The sequence below is a fragment of the Sorex araneus genome, chromosome X, assembly GCF_027595985.1.
Source record: "Sorex araneus isolate mSorAra2 chromosome X, mSorAra2.pri, whole genome shotgun sequence".
Lineage (NCBI taxonomy): Eukaryota > Metazoa > Chordata > Mammalia > Eulipotyphla > Soricidae > Sorex > Sorex araneus.
In genome coordinates this window covers 213,377,919-213,392,405 of record NC_073313.1, presented here as the reverse complement: position 1 = coordinate 213,392,405, position 14,487 = coordinate 213,377,919, and the positions used below count along the sequence as shown (strand labels likewise).

The 14,487-nt window shown below is 36.9% G+C and overlaps 1 protein-coding gene across 5 annotated transcripts in view; it reads left to right on the top strand.

Moving 5' to 3' along the window:
* ZNF385B (zinc finger protein 385B) overlaps positions 1–14,487 on the top strand; it is a 427,342-nt gene that overhangs the window by 350,579 nt on the left and 62,276 nt on the right. The gene's annotated exons all lie outside the window — the stretch shown is intronic.

Sequence of the window (14,487 nt, the reverse complement as noted above, 5' to 3'; positions counted from 1 at the left end):
ATTCACGTTGGTCTGACTGTGACATATGTGGGTGGGTATGGGTGGGTGGAGGGTGAGAAATATAATGTCAAATGTTTCTTAGGATATTTTAGGGAGGTGTCTCGCAGCAATACTGAAGTCCAGGGATCACTCTCTGAAGTTCTTGACTTGGCTGATCACTGCAAGGGCCAGAGGATGTGGTGCTGTTCAGGGCCACAGTTCTGGAAACCACCTGGGCGATCCCAGCGTCACTCTTCACAGAGGACTTTTATACTAAAAATGATTTGTTTGTTGAAAATTCCATTTTAACTAGGTGCCGTATTTTTTTACAGCAAGTCTGGCAAACAACTCTAGTCTATGATCTTAGCTGAAAAGATTCAAGCAAGTCACAAAAAAAAGTCCCCACATCATCTGACCTACCTGCTTTAACCAGAACTTTTCCAGTGTTTGTATTGAACTTCCAGTTTGAATTTGGTTTGGGGGTGGGGTGGAGCAGGAAGGTGCTTGCACTCTAGTTAAAGTTTTGAAGCAGTTGGAAACTGTGGATGATCCCTGCCCTTCACCTCTATGTGAGGTGAGTATGACAGTAGAGGCTGTGCAGGGTAGCGTGGAGCACTGTGGAGCTGAGGCCTTGCCAGTCTGCAACTGTCAGGTTTTTCTCAGTGCAAGAATCTGATGTGAGTTGTCCTGCATCTGAGGATCACACTTCATTTCCACTTTGCAGATTGCCTAGGTTTCTGATTCTGCACTTTCCCTGCCTGACTAGATATTCTTTTCAAATTACATCTTTTAATTTGTGTCATGAACCTCAGTATCAGGATGTATCTGATTACTGAACAGCTTTGCAGACTTGGTTTTGACAGATGGTTTTGAAAGGATATCAGTTAATGCGTTTGGCTGTAGAAAGGGTATATTGATTTTTAAATCAAGAAATTTCATTTCTTCCTTCGTCATTGAGAAAGCCCGTGTGTGTGTGTGTGTGTGTGTGTGACGGGAAAAAATGCATGTGTCTTTATTTACTTTGATTTGGAGACTTAGCACAAATTATTTTAACAACTGTATCTATAAACATCAGTAAGTAGTCTAGTTACTCGCAAGCTATTTTTTTTCTTTAAAGAATCAAGATCTCCCATATTAATAAGATATTTTTACACACTTTCAAGTAACATAAATTTTATCTTGGAGACATGTTTGATGGTTGTTTTTAAGTCACTATTTTTGAAAGAACAAAAGCAAGCTGGGGAGTTGACTCAGAGGGCTGGAGCCATGATTTGCAGGTGGATACCCCAAGTTAGATCTGGCACTACATAGTTCATGCAGCCCCTACATTATTCATGCAGTCCCTACATAGTTCATGCAGTCCCTACCTAGTTCGTGCAGCCCCAAAAGAAGTGACACTGAATACTGCAAATAGCCTTCCTTCACCGCTAAGTGTGACTCCCCATCAAAACCAAACAAAAGTTAAATGAGGAGATGGAAAGCCCAAGAGCTAGGTGTTTAGCTGGACCTTCTAAACTTCAGTATGAATCTTTTCTTCCAAAGTGCCGTAGACTAATCACATTGCATGACTTTCCAAATATCTTTGCATTGGCACACATATTGAAAATCTGTTCGGTCTATATTCGTGATATGATTTATATCTTGTTTCATTTCACCTTAAAGAGACACAGTGCTAAGTAACATAGGAGACACTTTACCCAACTAGTTTAGATTTCCTCAGTGAATCCAGTTCCTATATCCATAATCGAATAATAGACTCTGGAATTAGCATTGTTGCGGGGGGAGTTGTTAGTTAATTGTGCATTTCAACTATGTACATCTTTGAATGTTTGTTTACAGTGAATATATATCACTGAGAATATAAAGTATTAATAGTTTAATGCTGTAAGGATTTTAACTTCTCCATAGCTCCCAAAGATGACTTGTGGCTTATAGCTCTTATCCAGCAAGCACAAGGCTGTGAACTCAAACCCTAGTCATACACACACAAGCACACATGTGCGCAGTGATGTCATTTATAATCCCCAGAGAGAAAGGACCTGGATAATAATGGCTTTAGTGGCTCCGGAAGCACCAGGCCAAGCATGTGGTCCTAAGCTTAGTCCCTGGTGTACATGGATGTAATCCTGATTGCCCCATCGTCTGGGGAGCTGACAAGGGAAATATTTTGAAAAAAAAGATAAGTGAAATTTATAATAGGGCTAAATTCTTATAAATTCCCCACCCAAGATTGAATGGTATTTTTGACTTTTCTTAAAGGTGTTTAATTTTAATTGTATTCTGTCAAAAGTCATTAGAAATTTTATAAAAATTTAAAAAAAATAAATTTCAGCAAAATTTTTGCTGCCTTATTCTTGGTATATGTTGCATATATATTACATACATACATATATATATGTATGTGTGTATGTATTGGTCAAAAAGTATTTCATTTGCTGGATACCAAATTTTTTTTTTTATTCTTTTATTGATTCACCATGTGGGAAAGTTAAAAAGCTTTCAGGTTTAAGTCTCAGTTATACAATGCTCAAACACCCATCCCTTCATCAGTGCACATATTCCACCACCAAGAATCACGATATACCTCCCCCCTTCCCCCCACCTCCCCAGCCCCCCACCCCGCATGTGTAACTGGTAAATTTCACTTTACTTTCACTTTACTTTGATTACATTCAATATTTAAACAAAAAATTCACTATTATTGATTTGGAGTTTCTCCCCCCCTAACGTCGATCTGCTGAAAAGAAAGCATTTGGTAATTTGTTTTCCATTGCTGAGAATGAAGAGATATGAGGTCAGGAGGCCGCACTAGCAGCAGCGTAGTTTTGGATTTCTGTATTTTAGTATTTTAGTAACTAAGTCCAGAGAAATATCTGCCAGGAATCGCAACATTGTAAGCTTGTACCTCTCAGCTACTTTATATTCCACAAATGAGTGCGATCTTTCTATATCTGTCTCTTTCTTTCTGACTCATTTCACTCAGCATGATACTTTCCATGTTGATCCACTTATATGCAAATTTCATGACTTCATGTTTTCTGACAGCTACATAGTATTCCAATGTGTAAATATACCAGAGTTTCTTTAGCCAATCATCTGTTTCGGGCGCTCTGTTTTTTTCCATATTATGGCTATTGTAAACAGAACGGCAATGAACATGAAAATGCAGATGTCATCTCTACTATACCTTTTTGCCTCTCCGGGATATACTCCCAGGAGTGGTATTGCTGGGTCAAATGGGAGCTCAATTTCTAACTTTTTGAGAATCGTCCATATTGTTTTCCAGAAGGGCTGAACCAGTCGGCATTCCCACCAGCAGTGAAGGAGAGTCCCTTTCTCCCCACATCCACGCCAACACTGGTTGCTTTTGTTTTTTGGGATGTGGGCCAGTCTCTGTGGTGTGAGATGATATCTCATTGTTGTTTTGATCTGCATCTCCCTGATGATTAGTGATGTTGAACATTTTCTCATGTGCCTCTCAGCGATTCGAATTTCTTCTTTTGGATACCAAATCTTAAAAATAAAATGAAAACTCAAGAAAATACTCTTAATTCTGATGGGTAAATTTCTGTGTGTCTTTGTCTCTCTGTCTATCTGCCTCTGTCTCTGTCTCTTTTTTGTCTATCTCTGTCTCTTTGTCTCTGTTTCTTTCTCTCTCTCTCTTTCTCACTCTCTCCCTCTCTCTTTCCCCTCCAAGTCTCTAATGGATTATAATCATATATAAGCATTATTCAGTGAAGGGAACAAAGATAAGCATTGAGGGTCCTCGGAAGATACCATTTAGCTCATGGCCTTAATTCTTTTACCCCATTTGGAAGCAACAGCTGAGGGTGAGGATGTTTGTGAAGCAGATGAAGGTGGTCATCAAATTAACCAATTAGGCCTTCTACTATGCATTAACCTGAATATAAATGCAATTAAAGTTTGATTTTTCACTCATTGGTATTTGAATGAGAATATCAAATCAGAGCACATTGCTCGGTGTATATGTGTGTGTGTGTATGTTTATGTGTGTGTCTGTCCATGTAAGAAGGTTTGACTTAACCTTTAGTTATGTGTCATGCCCACTGCAGGCCTAAGATGAGATTCTTAAAATTAAACTGAACTTTCTGCAGTGCTCTTTGATGTGGCTTCTTAAATTACCCCTCGGCATAACTACAGCTTTGCTGCATCCCTCTTGATCCCTAGCAGCATGGAAAATCACCAGGCCTGTGGAGCTGGCCAGGAAAATGGAACAGTTTACATTTGTACAGTCCATATTTGTTGCATACAAGGATCAACAGTTAGATTCTCAACTCCAGTAAGGTACATAAGTCTAATTTTACAGCATCTCCACTAACCAAATGACTGCTACTCTAAAAATTAACTTTGAAAAGCATTCCTTCTACTCAGAATAATTTAAAAACTGTGTTTAGATTTTTATTTTTAATGTTTTGGTAGGAAGGCTCTCATCTCCGACCACCAAAGATTGAAAGTGGGAGATGAAATGGAAATGATCGAACTTTAATGGATTTTACTAGGAAATGAAAGGAAGATTTCCAGTGAGAAGGGGTCCCGGAGTAGACAGTAGTGGTAGCCCTTCTTTTTTATGCTTTTCTAACTAGGAGTTGAGCGAGTAATTTTTATCTTTTCATTAGGCCTAGATGCAGCTCATGTTCTATCCTCAGGTCACTCTAATCTTGATGTCAGAGAGATGTGCAAGATGTTAAGATGGCTGTCATCTGGTTGTTTGTGCTTTTGACTTTCCAGTCCTTTCATCCTTTCCCCTAATCTTGTCCTACCTAGTTCCCTGTTATTTACTAATTCCAGTATCTTTGTCATTAGGGAACTCTAAGGATCCGAAGGTTTTCAATATGAAAAATATTGTTTTAAAAAGAATCTCTTTACAAACAGCTGTTAGATTGTCGGCAAAACATGCACTTAGTTCAAAAACAAGCAATAGCTTGTGGCCATTTGTTCTTCACTCAGTATGTCTAAGACTCCCCACACTGTACAGACGCCCAGTAGTAGTTCTCCAAAGGAGTTGAACTTGAGCACTTAGCACCCCTAAGGGAATTGCCACAGTGCAGCTCCTAATAGTTCCCTTTTCCTTTCAGAAATGTAGTGATTTCCTTTCAGAAATGCAGCTCTGAGATCCAAGTTGTCTTGTATGAACAAAATCCTCTGCAGAGTCCTCTAGGTCATGCTGAAAGCTACAGTGCATGTCCCTTACTCTCCAGTTGCATGATTTTACCAGTTATTTTGTTCAGATTTGGTTGACTTTGGGGTCACACGGGGCAGCAGCACCCCAGCCTTACTCTTGGCTCTCTGCTCAGGGATGACTCCTGGCAATGGGACCACACGTGGTATCAGGGATCGAACCTAGGTCAGCCGCGAGCAAGGCAAGCACCATACCCACTGCACCATCTTCCAAGTCCAGTTTTACTAGTTGTGTAATTCTGGGTTTGGTGTCAACTTCCTTAAGTCATGAAATAATGTCCTTATGTTTTATGTATTTCCATGGTTCTTATGTAGAATTATCTGAATCATAGTTGTACTAGATACCAAAAGATTTCCTTTAGGAATTGTCTATGGTAAAATAGTATTTCTTTCTCATTCCTTTTTTTCTTTTTTTTCTTACTGTATATAAAATATTCTGAAAAGTATGTTTTATTATTCAGACATATAGATCTCATAATTAGAAGGTTGTAATTTTTCAGCTTGTTTTACACTATATATTCTGTTCCCTATGGCATATTCAAAATGCCAAAAATAGTAACAAGTCTCACAATGGAGACGTTACTGGTGCCCACTCAAGCAAATTGATGAACAATGGGATGACAGTGCTACAGTGCTAGTCTGCTCCCCAAACAGTGTATAATAACCAACTTACAAACCTTTGTTCACAGCTCTGTATTCAAGAGAGCAAAGTGTTTGTGTAAATCAAAAAATACATTTATAAAAGTGTGATGTTATGGAAAGGAGCAAAAATAACTAAGGACAACATTGTCTAAATTAATATGAAACACTCAACTATGAAAAGCTTGTATCTGGTACTATCTGAATGATCTAGGCAGAGAATCTCATGACAGAAACACAGATATCTTAGAATTCTACACGTATTTCTTATTACAGTCCCAAAATAAATCCAAAGATGATTTCTTTGAAAAAGCTACTGGAAAATGCTGGTGTATTGTCATTTTCCTTTCAAAATAAACCTTCAAAATAAATCACTGGATGTGTTTTCTTTAGTCATTCCTATTATCAATAAAATACACAATTTTTGTTTCTGAATACCAGAGTTTTCAAGAGTGTCTGCATATGAATTTGAGTGACTATCTAAATTATCTTAAGAACAAAAATTAAATACAAATCTGTGCTCCACTCTGATAAACAGCTTCACGTCTCTGAGCCAACTTCTAATTTTTTATAGAAAATACTGGCTACCACTAGGAAGATTCTGGAAAGAAATGCTGGAATCACACTTGATTTCTTTACTGCTTAATACTCAGTCAATCTTAAAATAATTAAAAGCCTACAAAATTTTAGTAATAACAGTAGTTATGATAGCTTTTTTGTGGCCTAAGACTTAGATATAACTCTTAGATATAACTCTGAAATGTATGTTGTGTTATTTTGGCCTTTAGACCAGTTATCAAAGACTAATCAACTTTCTGGTGGTGGTATTTTAATGGAACAGGGGGAACTGCTGGGTTTTTTTGCAAGACATAGTCAATATGTGGTTTTAGCAAAACATTGGAATTTGCAAGGCAAGCATTTTCACAGACAAAGCTGTAGGTTGAAGCAGCAGTCAGTGCAGAGAGACATGCCATTTGTCTGCTTTTGGTGACAGTGCCATTTAGGAAGACCCCTGTCAGGTTGCTTTGGACAGAAGAAGCAATGTCAGTAAGGCAAGTCTCATTTTTTTTACATTCCAGATGCAAAATACAGATCTCACAGTAGCTTGCAATCTCCATATAATATTCAATGGGATTTATTTTTCTAAATTCTGATTTGAAGTCCAAAGCTGTACAAATTTGCAATGCTGAAAAAATGTTGCAGACAACATGCAAATATAAAAAAAAAACCACTTACTGTATATCTTTGATAGCTGTATCTGTTTTCTTTTTAAGTGTTCAAGGATATGAAAAAGGTGCAACAATAATAAAGAGTGATCAGAGTACTTAAGTATAAAAATCAATTCTCTTCAACTTTGGAGAAATATTGCTCTTCAGTGATGCAGCTATCACATCTAAATGTGTTGCTTTATGAATATTTGAAGTTCTCATGAGACCCTATTGGCACATTCTTTTTAATATTGAAAAATGAAAAGATGAAAATGTTATTCTTTATTTGTATTACTATAACTTGATAATATCACAGTTTTTAAGAACTGACGCTTGGAGTCAGGAGATAGCTCATTTATTAGGCGTTCATGCTTTATATGCACAGGGTCCAGAGTTTTATCCCCATAATATTATGACTCCCTGAGTACTGCTGGAGATACCCCCGGGGGTGCACCCAGTACCTCCTGATATGAAAAGAAACACATCACCAGGATCAAGCATCGAACCCAGTTATCCCTGTTGTCTAAATATCTCTAGGAATGGCCCTCAGTTTTCTTAAATATAGCTTGGAAACCCCAGATCCATTATTATTTTCCAAATTTTCATAAATTTACAGGAATTTCATAGCCAAGGTTCTCTTTGCAGTAAGTCTATGATGGGTGCAAATGATGATAGTCACCTGCCAAACATGACATCTGTAAATTGTTTTTCCCTGCACAAACCCAGTAATTCAAGTGGGGAAATAATTTAGTTCAACTTCATATGTAGCCTACATAAGACTTTCCTGAAGTAGCACAAGAGAAAAATGAGTTTATTCTAAGAATATGCATGTGTGAGAAAGAAAAGACTGAGACTTACTTCTCCATGAGACTTTTACTTAAGCACCAAGTAAGCCTTATGTTAATCTACTCCAATCTGCAGAAGTTCTAGGAACACTTGTCCTTTCTTTCAAAATCCCCAGTTGACAGAACATCTTTCATGATATGCATCTTCCCTGCTCAGTGTTCTTTAGCAGGGACAATGTAAGGAGAGACTCCTGCCTGAGTTTGAACCCTGCTTTAGCACCTACAACTTCAAACCTGCAGGTGACAGATTATTAAATTGCTCAAGATCTCAGATGCCTCATTTGTCAGAGGAGGATTATAATTGTATCTGCCTCATGTGATGGTGGAGACAACACCAGATAATCCCTGAATATAGTTCCTGGCACATGGGAAGAGCTCTTAAACCCAGCTGCTCTTATTATAGTGATTATTGTTTTTATTACACAGCTAGAAAGAATGGATTCAAATGCAAATAGCCTTGTACAATAAATGCTAAAGATGTTTGGGGAAACCTTTTTATAAAATTGAAAGCTGTATTTGTTATTCTTCTACCTTTAGGAATAGTATTCCTCTACTTTAAAGGTAGGGGAATTAATTAGCAAGGGAACCAATAAAGTAATTAATTTAATTAAAATAAATTCCCGTACTTTTAAGAATAGAATGCATCCCGATTATATCACAAGAAAGTCTTTATAATTCTTGAACTGTCCTTATTTTTTCTTTTTAACTGAGTGATACTCAAATGACTTTCATACCCAACCAATTTGGTAGCTAGTGATCACATCCTGAGGACATGGAAATCATTTTAAGAGCTTTAGAAGAAAATAGTACAAATTTCCAGCCTCCTAAAAATTATTGAGCTCCTCCAAAATTTCTAATTCTGTTTTCTTTGCCTAAAATTCCCCCTAGCAAAATTACCTAGAAAGTAAACAATATCAGCTGTGAAGTCATTTGATCATAGAGCCCCTGACTTAGATTCTCACCCCTCCCACAGCGTTCATCCAGCCTTTACTGAAGTACTGTGGTGTGTTTTCTTACCCTGTGGCTAAGTGATATTTGCAGTTGCGTGTTTTTATATTATTGCTTACACTATGTAAATATAAATTACTTTTTGGTATATCAGTGAAAGTAATGATCTTTGTAAAAATTCACACAGACTTGTGGTTTCATAATATTACTGAGTACACCAAAGCAATGTTTGTTATTTTGTTTTTGAAATATAATAGATTGAGTGATAAGGCCAGCTTCATTAATTCAGTTGATAAGTACTATAATATAGTAGTTAATTTGTCCATACGTAGCCTCCAATTATCCCCTCAATTCTTGGTAGCCGCCACAACCCCATCTTTCATTTTTATTACCAGCCAGTTAATTGCACTAATAGGTTTTGCTTTTCATTTCTTCATGATTCTCATTAGACAAAGTGGCAACTGTTAACTCTTGCTGCTTTTTAGTTAGTAAGCATTTAAGGAAGGAAAATGAAGCAAGGAAAATGATTTTTTTTTTAATTTTCGTGCAAATGTGCTTGCTAGCTACAAAATTCCAGTTGACTTCTTAAAACTTTTATTTTAGAAAAGAAAAGGTTTATTTGCAACCAATAAATTTTTCCAGATAAAGAATACTGACAGGTAGTACTATGAGGTAGATTTTTCTTAAAAGATAAAAAGTATCTTTAGCATTATTTACCATTGAATCAGACTTTTCAATCCTAGACATATGCATGATGAACTTGCATGTGCTAATTTGAGTATTTAACAAGGCTTGTTCAATTAAGTGATAAAACTTTAATAAGATATTTTGAAAACACTTGTCTATTTTTGATAGATACGAAACACCAATTGAATCTATAAAATATAAGAATTTAATTGCAATACCTCTAATAATTTTCCTGAATACTACAATTGTGAAATAAGTAGAAAAACATAAAATAGTTACATGGCTTTGACTATTACAAATTGAATCACTTGCATTTATCACATTTTAGGATTTATGAGAAAGCTTTTATTCATCATGAATGTTTTATTCATCCTGAAAATTGGTGATTGAATAAGGGAATTACCACCGATTTAGTTATACACAGAGTCATGAATACGGAGAACTGACATTGCATTAGTGGAGGAAAGAGTCTAACCTCATATAATTTGGAATCATAATTATTTTCACTTAACTTTTAGAGAACTGTAGGAAAGCTAAGAAAATACTTATTTAGGACTTTATCACATTATACTACCACATTTTAGAGAGAGAGAAAAAAATGCTGAAAGTCCTATCTTTAATATTTTTAAGTCTGAATTTTCTGAAATGACTCAAGCATCCAAAGCCTCTGATATGACTCAGCCAAAATATTCAAAACACCAGCTAGACTATGTATGTCAAAGTATGAGATAAATTGGCAAGTGGAGTATTCTTTTTATATACTATTTAAAGTGTTTGTTCAACTAAATCATATTAACCCAAATGACATTTGAATAAAAAATATAATTATAGAATACTGTAATAAACATCAGAGGAAGGTAGAGACTTAGGGAAAAAAAATGGAGGAATTTTTCCCAAAATAAATTCAAGAAAAGAGAGACTCAAATGGAAAACAGAGAAAATCAGTTTTGAATAAGAAACACTGGTATGTGATTTTTCTTTTGATTTAGTATTAAGTTTTTCAAAGGATGGGAAGGCAGCAGGAATCAATTTTAAGTGACAAGCTTGGGGTTAATGGGCCTGTGCCTTTAGTTGATTTGTGGGTGGGGCCTACATCCACCCAGTTTACCTGGTGCTCAGGATTCAAACTCAAGGCGTGCAAAGCATGCCTACTATCCCATAGAGTCATTTATTTGGTCTTAATTTGATTTACTTTATGAGGATGAGTCGGGTTAGTGATTTAAAAAAAAATGAGAAGTCACTTCAGTGAGTATTTCTCAAAAGAATCTTCTTAGTTTGATTTTCAGAAGACATGTATATGGCTAGGAACCGACCTGCTTTTGTATTCGGACCTAGCATAGTATTCATTCACCTTTCAGGACAGAAAGCTCTCAGCTTTGGAGATACAACACAGCAGTGTTACTCAGCTGGCGTTTTGCTAATATGAGATTTGAGTAGAATTTAAAGTTTATTTAGACGTTAGGCAGTAAAATGCTTCAAAAATTTTAGGGGAATGTTTATATGCAATGTTCACGTTAGAATTGTGAACTAAACTTTTAGATTTTTTTTTTGGGGGGGTCACACCTGGCGATGCTCAGGGGTTACTCCTGGCTCTGCACTCAGGAATTACCCCTGGTGGTGCTCAGGGGACCATATGGGATGCTGGGATTCGAACCCGAGTCGGCTGCCTGCAAGGCAAATGCCCTACCTGCTGTGCTATCTCTCCAGCCCCAAACTTTTAGATTTTTATGGATGTATATTTTCCGCATTTCTGTATTGTGGTGTGGAAACAAATAGTATATGTGCATTTTTATAGATGATGGAAATTTAATTTTTAGATTTAACTTTCAATAAATGTTTGAAATGAGTAATAGTAAAGAACACATATAACCAATTATTTTTAAACTATTGTTATTGAAGTGCTGGGATTTACAATATATTAATCACACTTTTTGTGTATACATAATTCCAACATCAGATCCACCAACAGAGAAGTCACTTCCTTCCCAAAGTCTCCTCCCAACCATCCCCCATCATACTTCCCGTCATGTGAGCTAAGTTCTACTGACAAAAGCTTCAATTTTGATGATTTTGACCATTTGTTGTTCCCTTACTGTTTCTTTTTTCTTCGTTAAAAAATAATTAATTTATTTTTAGTCACCGTGAAATTACAACGTTATTCATGATGAAGTTTAAGCCTTAGAATTTTACAATACCAATCCACTTCACTTCTTTCCACCAATGCTTCCAACCCCAACCCAGTTTGACTCCTTCAAGCCAATCTGCTTCTATGAGAGGCTCGTTTTTTGAATATATAAATATTTTTACTGTGGATAAATTCAGTGTTTGTGAATTTCATTACTGTTTTTAAAATTCATTTTGTATTAAAGCAAAGGTATTATATAAACAATAATTTGTAGTACATGAGTATGGCAGAAATCACTAAAATTAAGATACAGAATTGTTTTACTTAGAGAATTTTCCTCTTTGCCTTTCTAAGTGTCTCAAACCATGTAAATGTTCATTGTAGTGGGAGTACATTGTCCTGTCAACTCTATTAAATTTATAGCAAAAGAAAATGGGCTTTTTAAGCATTATACAGATTTAACGCGATCCCTATAGGGATACCCATGGCATTCTTCAAAGAAGCGGAGCAAGCAATCCTGAAATTTATATGGAACAATAAACGCCCACGGATAGCTAAAACAATTCTTGGGAAAAGGATGATGGGAGGCATCACCCTCCCCAACCTTAAACTCTACTACAAAGCGGTAACAATTAAAACAGCATGGTACTGGAACAAAGGCAGAGCTGCAGACCAATGGAACAGGGTGGAATATCCCCACACACAACCTCAAATGTATGATCATCTAATCTTTGATAAAGGAGCAAGAGATGTGAAGTGGAGCAAGGAAAGTCTCTTTAACAAATGGTGCTGGCACAACTGGACAATCACATGCAAAAAAATGGGCTTAGAACTCGACCTGACACCATGCACAAAAGTCAGATCAAAATGGATTAAAGACCTCAACATCAGACCACAAACCATAAGGTACATTGAAGACAAGGTCGGCAAAACCCTCCAGGATATTGAAGATAAAGGTATCTTCAAAGATGACACGGAACTAAGCAATCTAGTAAAAACAGAGATCAACAAATGGGACTACATTAAACTAAAAAGCTTCTGCACCGCAAAAGATACAGTGACCAGAATACAAAGACTATCTACAGAATGGGAAAGGATATTTACACAATACCCATCAGATAAGGGGTTGATATCAAGGGTATATAAAGCACTGGTTGAACTCTACAAGAAGAAAACATCCAACCCCATCAAAAAATGGGGCAAAGAAATGAACAGAAACTTTACCAAGGAAGAGATACGAATGGCCAAAAAGCACATGAAAAAGTGCTCTACATCACTAGTCGTCAGAGAGATGCAGATCAAAACAACCATGAGATACCACCTCACACCACAGAGACTAGCACACATCCAAAAGAACAAAAGCAACCGCTGTTGGAGAGGATGTGGGGAGAAAGGGACCCTTCTTCACTGCTGGTGGGAATGCCGGCTAGTTCAGCCCTTATGGAAAACAGTATGGACGATTCTCAAAAAACTAGAGGTTGAGCTCCCATTTGACCCAGCAATACCACTGCTGGGAATATATCCCAGAAAATCCAAAAAGTATAGTCGAAGTGACATATGCACTTATATGTTCACCGCAGCACTGTTTACAATAGCCAGAATCTGGAAAAAACCCGAGTGCCCTAGAACAGATGACTGGTTGAAGAAACTCTGGTACATCTATACAATGGAATACTATGCAGCTGTTAGAAAAAATGAGGTCATGACGTTTGCATATAAGTGGATCAACATGGAAAGTATCATGCTAAGTGAAATGAGTCAGAAAGAGAGAGACAGACATAGAAAGATTGCACTCATCTGTGGAATATAGAATAACAGACTATAAGACTAACGCACAAGAATAGTAGAAATAAGTACCAGGAGATTGTTTCCATGGCTTGGAGGCTGGTCTCTCATTCTGGGTAACTCAGGGAAGGGACCACCAAGTAAAATGTGGTTGGAGGTCATGTGGGGGAAGGGTGAGGCGGGCGGAATACAGACTAGAGACTGAACACAATGGCCACTCAACACCTCTATTGCAAACCACAACACCTAATCAGAGAGAGAGAACAAAAGGGAATTCCCTGCCATAGTGGCAGGGTGGGGTGGGGGGAGACGGGCCTGGGGAGGGGGGGGGAGGGATGTTGGGTTTACGGGTGGTAGAGAATGGACACTGGTGAAGGGATGGGTTATTGAACTTTGTATGGGGGAAGCATGAGCATAAAGATGTATGGATCTGTAACTGTACCCTCACGATGACTCTCTAATTAAAAATAAACTAATTAAAAAAAAAAAAGAAAATGGGCTTTTTATTTACTCTTCAATGGTGCCCATAATCCACTTTCCTTTCTAATGTGTTTAGTTCCTTTAATTGCCGGCTTTGTAGTTTATGGATGTCTAAGCAGGCATAATATTCATTTCTCAAATTCTACCAAATACTATCCACTAATCTAATCCTAAACTCTAACTTTAGGAAATGTCTCTCTATCCTTGTGCATGTTGCATATCTATCAATAATGCTTTGTTCATCATCTACATTGTTTTTTTAACTGCCAGTTGTCTGATTTAATACCAGAGAGTATCTGGAGTATACAAGGGAATCACTGTTGTGTCTCTTTTTACAGACTCTGTAGACAGTGCTCTCTTTTGTTTTTAAGTATTGTGGTGCCTTCGAGTCATGTTTTTTCTGTTGTTGAATACTCCCATCATTGCATAGTTCTCTGAGTATGTATCGTATAAGCAAAGCAAAGGGAGAAAAAAATCACAGTTTAGAAGTCAAAATTCTGTATTTTAAAAGAAGTTGTATATAAACTAATCAATTAAGGGCATTTCAGTGTACATGTGTTTCCAGTAAAAGGAATTTCAGTTTCTTGAACGT